At 46.9% G+C, this 9,318-nt stretch overlaps 1 pseudogene; it reads left to right on the top strand.

Annotated features, from left to right (window-relative positions):
• Positions 1-9,126: 9,126 nt before the first annotated feature.
• LOC105512046 overlaps positions 9,127-9,318 on the top strand; it is a 17,119-nt pseudogene continuing 16,927 nt past the window's right edge.

The following is a 9,318-nucleotide window of genomic DNA, read 5'->3' as shown; positions in this document are numbered from 1 at the left end:
AGTGTTATAGAAAAGTTAGGACAAAGTTAAAAGGGTATCACATCCAGATATTATATCCGCAGACCTGTACCTCCCACTGTGTGGAGCAGACAAGAGCCTTGTCCCCCAAACCACGGCTGTGGACCCAGGCATCCCTGCACTCTTGGGGGCCCTCAGGAAGGCCCCCTTCCCTCACAGACTTGGATGTGCCTGCTCCCACCACCTGGCTTCTCCCTGCTGTCAGTGCCTGCTCCAGTCTCTCTCACAGCCCAGCCAGGTGTGCACACACTCAGGGCAGTGCTGACACGCCAGCCCCCAGCCTTGGCCCACTCTAGGCTTTGGGTGTTGATGAGCATAGGAAGGAAGCCAAGGGGAGCTGAGGGCAGCTTGGTGCTGGCCTGCAGGCACACCTTGGCACCTACAACCTGTTGGCCATGAACAGCAGCAGGAGGCAGACAGGTTCCTGGGCAGAAGTGAGTGGGTCCTTAGTGAAGCCCCACCTTCAGGCCAGGGAGGACCTTAAGGCTGGGGACTGCTGCCAATCCCATGGATCAAAATGGGAACTTGTGGTGCCTTTTCCTGGCCCACCCATGGCCATGCATGGACCAATCAGTGTGCACTTCCTCCCCTCTGAGGCCCGTAAAAGCTCCCGGCTCAGCTAAAGCTGAGCAGAAATTAGGGCAACCAGCTGCAGAGAGGAACTGTCCACTCCAGGGCCTCCTCTGAGCTATTCTGTCACTCAATTAAGCTCCTCTTCACACCCTCCATTGTCTGCATACCTCATTCTTCCTGGACACAGGACAAGAACTCAGGACCTCTCAAATGGCGGGACTGAAAGAGCTGTAAGACAAACAGAGCTGAAATACGCCCCTTGCTTGCCACATTGCAGGCAAAGAGAAGGAGAGAAATTCCGTGGCCCTTCAGGGTGCCCAGACCTGGGAGCTCCCCAAGCCAGGGCTGTGACTCCCTCTTTGGGGCCCTGTGGTTCCTGAAGTCTCCAAGCTTCACGGTGCCACTGCATTCCCTAGTGCCAGCTGTGGAAGCTGCTGGCAGTGCACTTGGTCCAGCCACAGCCTCATAGAGAGCCAGCACCCATGCTGGCACCTGGAGCTGCTTGCCCCACTGCAGCATGGTTGACTGTGTGCAATGGCCAGAACCCACGCTCACTCACTCACACACCTCTCACCACTCCATGCTTGGCTCGCCCTTGGCAGGCATAAGATCCAGGCTGGTAGCATGAGCCAAATGCAGCCTGCCAGGCCGAGTGAGCAGAACGAGCCCAGTGGGCCTGAGCAAAACTCAGGGAAAGGTGCCACTGGCCACAGAGGTTTCCAGACAGAAAACTGACACCCCAAGGATCCTGTAAGAATGCCTGGCTAATTTTTTTTTTTTTTTTGAATCAGAGTCTCACTCTGTCGCCCAGACTAGAATGCAGTGGTTCAATCTTGGCTTGCTGCAACCTCTGTCCCCCGGGTTGAAGCAACTATCCTGCCTCAGCCTCCTGAGTAGGTGGGATCACAAGTGTGCGCCGCCACACATGGCTAATTTTTGTATTTTTAGCAGAGACAGGGTCTCATCATGTTGGGCAGGCTGGTCTCAAACTCCTGACCTCCAGTGATCCACCTGCCTCGGCCTCCCAAATTGCTGGGATGACAGACGTGAGCCACTATGCCTGGCCTTGTATTTTTGGTACAGACGGGGTTTCGCCATGTTGCCAGGTTGATCTCAGACTCCCGAGCTCAAGTGATCCACCCGTCTTGGCCTCCCAAAATGCTGGGATTACAGGCGTGAGCCACTGCACCCAGCCAGAAGGCACTCTTTAAGAGCACACAACACAACTCAAATTCATGTGTTAAAATTGTTTATATGTCTGTTTCTATGTTGAGTCCGTAATACCAAGGCACAGTCTGTATTTTATTCATCTCTGTATATGCCTTACAAAGAGTAAACAGAACATTTATGTCCAAGTGAATAAAGGAGTGAGGAGATCAATATTCATATATAATGCCTACACACAAAATCACTTGTTTAGAGTACTTAGACATAGCAAACTTATTTTGAGTGAGACCACTAGTTGTAAAACAGTGATGGTCTTTGTAAATGATGTTGGAGATGAAAATTTGAGGATAGTAGTTGTTTATGCACTTCCTGTGAAGTACTACAGGCCATGCATTGATGATCAGAAATTCATTACCCACTTGTGAAGTTTTAGAAAGAGAATGCTTACAGGAAGCACATCATGGCCAAGGTTCAGGAAAGAGGGTAAACACCAGGGATGAGATTGCATCTGCATATATTTTGTCTACAAGGGCAGCGCCTAAAGACTTCAGAGCACACAGAATAAGGGCATTGCAGTGTTAGCGCACCAAGAGTGCCTAAGAATATTGTGCAAATAGAAAGCATGTGTGTGCTGAGAATTAACCAGGAAAATAGCCTTTTAATGAGTAACATTTATCTGGAATTTTGGGAAATTGAGTAGTTTTGGTAACTGAAGATAATTTTAAAAGTTTAGTTGCTTTGAAAATATCATTTTGCAACACTAAAAAAAGTTGGAATAATTCTCTCTCCTTTTTAGTTGTTTTAATGCCCTGGGCCTGTGTGCAAATAATTTATTTTATTTAGCTAGATGTGTTATTTTGTTTAATTACTAACCTTATAGAAGATGATTATTTTATTTAGCTAGATTTTTTAAAATTACTAACCTTATAGAAATGTATTTCTTCTTTGTATTTGAATATGAAATGACACACCATCTTTATTTCCTAGCAGTTGATAAGGGATACTCCGCTCTCATTTGAAGATTAAGAGGTTGCTAAATGAGAAAGTAGCAGGCTGGGAGCATGTGCCTGTAGTCCTATCTACACTGCTTGGGAGGTTGAGGTGGGAAGATTACTTGAGCCCGGGAGTTTGGGGCTACAGTGCATGACCATGCTTGTGAATAGCACTCTGGCCTGGGCAAGATAGACCTTGTCTCTTTTGAAAAAGCAATTACAATGAGATTTTCAGAAAACACTTATTTGCATATGATGTTGCACATGTGAATCCAATGTTTCAAAGAGCAGCGTGAAGAGGTAGAGACTGAATTTGAAGACACATTTATTCTGTATAAATCAGACCATGCAATCATTTTTTTTGCCAGATAGGAAAATCTCTCTCCTTTCCTAGTAGCTTAATATGTTAACATTACTGGGAAAGATTCTTAAGCAACAGTTTCCATCCATGTCTTATTTTTAGCTGGCTCTGAATATATAAAGAGCCCTAGGACATAGTACAAGCATGTCTTAGGTGTGTATTATTCTTTTTGTCAGTCAGTTTGGATGAATGATATTTTCAGTATATCAGCATTCTACACAAATGGCCTGCTACTGTTTAGTTATTTAAGAAAAACCCTATGCCACCCACCTCCCAGAAGGGGTGTGTGTGTGTGCGTGTGTGTGTGTGTGCGTGTGTGTGTGTGTTTTCCCAAGGTTAGAATTTTGTTTCAAGTTGGTGATGAATAACGAGAAATCAAGCTAGTTGTAGAACCATTTACTCTAAAGCTTTATAGTGGTCTTTGCTCTGGGGTTACCTTATCTTGGGAGGCAAGTCCAGAAACACCAGCGATGAGTTCTGACTGGCCAGGAAGAGGAAGAACAGCCCCTCTGGCCGCCGTCTAGAGAGCCCGTCTGCCTCAGGGTTGTCCCTGGAAAGAGTGGGGATTCCCTCCAGGGTGTGGATTGTTGAGTGGGCTTGTGAATCCATGCCCCGCCCCGCTCTGAATGAAGCCTCTTCATCTAGTTCTTCTTCTTTCATTCCCTACTCGTTCTGGATTCCACTCAGGAGTTTTATCTCATGAGTAGAGGATCTGGCCTGAGGCAGGCACCCTGGGTGAAGGGGGAGGAGATGCAGACACACTATTTCCTGGAGGGAAGGGCCTGAGCAACAGCTCCTGAAATATCATCTTTGTTATTTTTAAATGTTCCGGGTGGCTGGAGTCACGCTGTAGTGCCCCTCAGTACCCCCCACCCCCATTGGAAGTTAATTAGTCTAAGAAGTTAGAGTCTGAGAACTGGATGGCTATATGGTTGTTGTTTATATGCAATGAATCATGAGGGGCCCACAGTAGCTGCAAAAGTAAAGAGGTATAAAGTCTATTTACAGTGAATACTTGATGAACTGTAAACATTGTTACCAAATTGTGTATCCCAGCTGTATTTCTTACATGCGATGCACTTTATGAATCAATGGTCTTAGATGCTGTTTTAAAAGACGTAATATGTGATTCTTGTGTTCACGAGATTTAAAATCTCGTTCAGGAGTGAAGTATTATAGGCAAAGATGCAGACATGCTGTAGGGAAGTATTTATTTAGATAAAAACTCACCTAAAATTCAAGAAGGGAAGTCTTCACTGTGAGCTGGATTTATTAAATCTTAGAAAAGAGCCTGGAGAAAGACTTTGAAAAGTTAATAAGATTTATCTCAAGTCTTTCTAAGAAGCCAGGAAAATTGAGATTTATGGAATGAGGAAAAAAATAGCAAAAATGCAACATACTTGAAGTCTTCCTAGAAAGGCAGAAAGCTTGAAACGAACTTACCTGATCCTTCTTATACCTTAGATTATGACAAAACAATGAAATCGGCTTAACAAGGCATGAATAAAATGAAGGCAAGAGATTCTGTGGTGAGCCTGGGAGAAGGTGATGAGGATGGGAAATGTCAGTAGCGCCCAAGCCAAGTTCTGTATGCTGAACTGTTATTGGACACCCAACCCAGAAGGTTTTCTCCAAAATAAGTTTAGTTTTAAATGATTGATTGATTGAGACAGAGTCTTGTGCTGTCACCCAGGCTGGAGTGCAGTGGCGCGATCTCGGCTCACTGCAACCTCCGCCTCCTGGGTTCAAGCGATTCTCCTGCCTCAGCCTCCCAAGTAGCTGGGATTACAAGTGCACACCACCACGCCTGGCTAATTTCTGTATTTTTAGTAGAGACGGGGTTTCACCATGTTGGCCAGGCTGGTGTCAAGCTCCTAACCTCAAGTGATCCACCTGCCTCGGCCTCAAATTGTTGGGATTACAGGCGTGAGCCACCCCTCCCGGCCTCCAAAACAAGTTTAGTTCACACACGACAGACGTGATTATTTCTATGCCTGCTCCTTTCTGCATGGAAAGGACCTCATTCTAAGGGCAAACTGAACGTGACCATATCAGAGAACTGCAGGACTTACCTCTGGTTACTTTTAAATGTTCTTGACTTTCAGAAGTGTGAACATTTCTCTTAAAATTCCAATGTCTTTTAGAACTAAAGACGATCCGGATGCTTCAGAGAATAAAAGTCAAATCTACTTTAGGGTATAATGACCTGTCAGTCTTTCTATTTTAACAAGCACTGTTTTATTACACATTTAATGTATGATATTTTCACTGTGAAGATTTCTTTTGCAAATTCATCTGCAAGAGACCATCAAGTATCTACATATATGCCCTTGTGTTTTGATAAAGAAAAACACTCTTGAATGTGGTTGATGAAACTCTGACTCATGCCTCTGAAGAAGTTATTTGAAACTGTATGAAGAAACGCCTCTTTCTAGATGAAATCTGTATGAACAAGCAGGTGCGTCTGGTTGAGTAGGGGTGCTGTCCTAGCCCGGTGATCCCCATTGTCTCATCTTGATTCCTTTTCCTGTTGATTTGCTCCAGAATACCAACTTTTACCTGCTAAAAAAAAGTCTGATGCTAGAGACCAGGTTTCTGCAGATGGCATAGAAATTTGAATTTGAGACAGCTTAGAAACAATTCAGAGACTTAAGGTAAAATGTGGGGCATTTTGGTGTGTGATGAATTATTTTTAAAATTAAAAAATGTTTAAATAGTTTGGCTGCTAAGCTCTTCCTCTTGATTTGTGCAAGCAGGAAGCCTGAGCAAACATTTAGATCTTGCAGAGTCTCACTTTGCCCTTCTATAGGGTCACATAATTTGGGTATATAACAGACTCTGGATCCATTCGTTGTATAAATATCTTCTCCAATATTCTACATTTATTTCTGTCCTAAGAACCGACTAATAAGAATTGACAAGATTGTTTGTCTCGAATCCAAAACTTTGTTCACACTATAATAAAAAATTTAAGTGAAAACATTATGAAATATGGAAATTGAAGTCTCCATAGTGTATTAGTACATTGGTAAACTGTAATTTACTAGTGTAACTTACAGTTACAAAACATTTAGCATGGTACATTGCATTAGCAGTGCTAAGTTTGTGCATTACTCAAAAGGTGTTCATATAAAATTTAGGATTTTTGTATAACATTATTCTTATGCACCTAGCAATACTACATATTAAGCTGTCACAATCTAAACATGCATGACAGATCATGAATATAAAGATGAAATACTATTTTAGATACCATTTATACACTGAGGTAATTTCTTCTATGCTGGAAAGATTAGATGGGGTTCAATGAAGTGAGTAATACATTTACCAATATGCAATGGAAGATGGATGTGTTTGCTTTGATTTTTTTAGTCTCCTTGCTCAAAAGAACATTTCATTTTCTTTAGAATTATGAAATAATTTTGGATTAGATCCATGTGAGAAAGTCAGAGAAATGTAGTTAGCAGAATTTCCCAGAGTTCCTAAATCCAAAACTAATAACATAACAGTTTGGGTAAGGGCATACTAATGATGACATCCAACTCTAATCAGGAGTTACAGGTCATCGGAGATCACTTAACAAACAAGCAGGCAGATCGCTAGAGTGTAGGTCTTTCCCAGTTATCCCAGCATTGTCGTCTTTTAGAGATGCCTGTAAAAGATGTCTCGTCCAATTCCCTCACTTCATGGAAGAAGAAACTAAAGGTTAGCCCAGACCTGTTGGCTTTTTTTTTTGAGACAGGGGTCCTGCTCGTCACCCGGGCTTGAGTGCAGTGGCATCATCTCACCATCGTGGCTCGTTGCAACCTCTGCCTCCTAGTGACATCCATGGGCAGGGAGCCTGCAGGTAGGGGTGTGCGCACCTGCCCTGACTGCCTGGCCCTGTGGTTGAGGATGGGGGAAGGCAGCTCTGCCTGCATCTCCACCCCATTTATAAAGTATTGAGGTGCCTTCTGCTGGGGCATGCGCTGAGGGGTGACTCGCAGGCACTGCCCTCAGGAAGTTCCCAGGCTTGTGTAGAAGCTGGTGGGAATGTGCCAAGAACAGAGGTGTCAGGAGCCAGGTATTGGGCAGGTCCCAGGTGTCTGAGCCTCGGTTTCCTCATCTGTAGGAGAAGGTAACACTGCCCTGCTCAGCTTACCAGGGACAGATGTAAGTTTTCAGTGCAGAGGAAAAGCAAAGACCTTCCCCTCAGATGGCCATACTGCCTTGTTGCAGTATCCAGCCCTCCAGTGCTCCCTCAGGGGGTGTCCTGGCCTCCTCCCTTGTAGCTCTCAGGTGTCACATGTGGGTCCTGCCCTACCATCCCCTCTCCCTGTCTAGAAACGAGGCCTGCTGAGCTTGGAGCCGCCCCACTCCCTGCTTTCAAGCCATCTGCTCCTGGGTTAGCCTGTGGCTGGCCTGGCCTGATTCTGCGCAGATGTGGGTATTTCTCCACTGCTAGGGCAGCGGTCGTCCATCCTGGGGCCTGGGTCAGCTCTCAGCTGTGACTGTTGTGCCTGTGCTTCCCCCAGGTCCTGGTGGTCACTCCAACTCTGCTCTCACAAATTCCAAGAGCAGGCTGACTGTCCTCCCCATTCCCACCTTTCCATTAACTGCTCCGAGAAGGGACAGACACTGCTGCAGAGAACTTGCCACGGTGTTTCATGCTGCGGCCGTTGGGGCCAGGCTGCACGCTCCATTTTAGGGCGGAGTGAGGATTCCTGATCATCAGTCTTAACAGGGGACTGTCCTGTGGGCACCTGGACAGGCTGCCGGGAGTGGGGTGGAGTGGGGTTAGAGTACTGCCTGCTGCCCGTTGAGGGTGTGTGTATTCCTTAAGGGTGTGCTTGCTGTAGTCTGTGTGCATGTCGGTTTTTTTTCTCCTCCTTAAAACTAATCAGTCTTGTGTAATCAGGTTGGCCCTGCTTCCTGCCTATGCACTATGGGTGTACCACTGGAACTGCAAATGGGGTGGTAGGGCATCAGCAGCTTTCCCACCCCCAAGAGCTTCCTGACATGCAGCCCCTCATCTCCAGCCAACCTCTGGCTCCTCCAGGGTCCTGGGACTCAGGCCTCACACTCCAGCATGGAGTGGTGGTGCTTTCCTTCGGAGGCACCTTGGAACAGGAGTGCAACAGAGTTCAGGCAGTGCCATCTGTTGCATGGATACCCCACTGCCACTCTCGTCCACCTTCCTGGCGCAGAACCCTGGGATGGGTCTTTATTTAAGAAGACAAAAGGGAGAGAGAGTGCGTAGAGGCTGAGAGCAGGGCTCACGCCTGTCCTCCCAGCACTTTGGGAGGCCAAGGCGGGCGGATCACTTGAGGTCAGGAGTTCGAGACCAGCCTGGCCAACAGAGTGAAACCCTGTCTCTATTAAAAATACAAAAAAATTAGCTTGTTATGGCAGTGGGAGCCTGTAATACCAGCTACTCGGGAGGTTGAGGCGGGAGAATCACTTGAACCCAGGAGTCAGAGGTTGCAGTGAGCCAATATCACACTACTGCACTCCAGCCTGGGCGACAGAGGGAGACTCCGTCTTAAAAAAAAAAAAAAAAAAATGCATAGAAGTTTTTTGTGTGACCCTGGGCAAGTCATTTCCCCTCCTTTCCTCCTTGGGACTCAGCTCCTTGCCTGTGAACAGGGACAGCGCTTCTCCCTCGTGGAGCTGCTGTGAGAATTACAGTAGAAAATGCACCTGTGGTGGTTGTTGGTAGTGACTGGTTCCCCCAGTCCCGACTCCCCTGCAGGATGGGGCCTGGGCCCAGGGACAGGGGATGGGCTTGCAGAGGATGCCCATCCTAGAGAGGAGCCTTCTTGGCAGACGTGGAGACCAAGCTGAGTCAGAGTCCAGGACCTAAGTTTGAGGGTGCATCGGACACCCTGCAGCCATGAGGCTTTGGCTGGGTCAAGTGGCCTTTCTGAGCTTCAGTTCCTTATCGGTAAAGCCTGGGCAGTGGTGCCCAGCGTCTTTCACAGGACACCATGTGAGTGCAGATGGAGACCCACTGAGCAACCTGCTGGGGAGAAATTCATGGGGAGCACCCCTCCAGAGAGGGCTGGCTCGCACAGGCCCTCAGCCCAGCCCCTTGCAGGCTGGACAATGGAGAGCGAGGCCCTGAGGGGACACATGGCACCTGGCTCCTGGCCTGCACCTGCGTCTGCACCTGTGTCCGCTCGGGAGTCTCTGTCTCAGGGGATGGACGAGGTGAGGGTTGGGGACTAG

Source organism: Colobus angolensis, unplaced genomic scaffold (genome assembly GCF_000951035.1).
Source record: "Colobus angolensis palliatus isolate OR3802 unplaced genomic scaffold, Cang.pa_1.0 Scaffold209, whole genome shotgun sequence".
NCBI classification, from domain to species: Eukaryota; Metazoa; Chordata; class Mammalia; order Primates; family Cercopithecidae; genus Colobus; species Colobus angolensis.
This window is presented reverse-complemented; position numbering and strand designations above follow the sequence as displayed.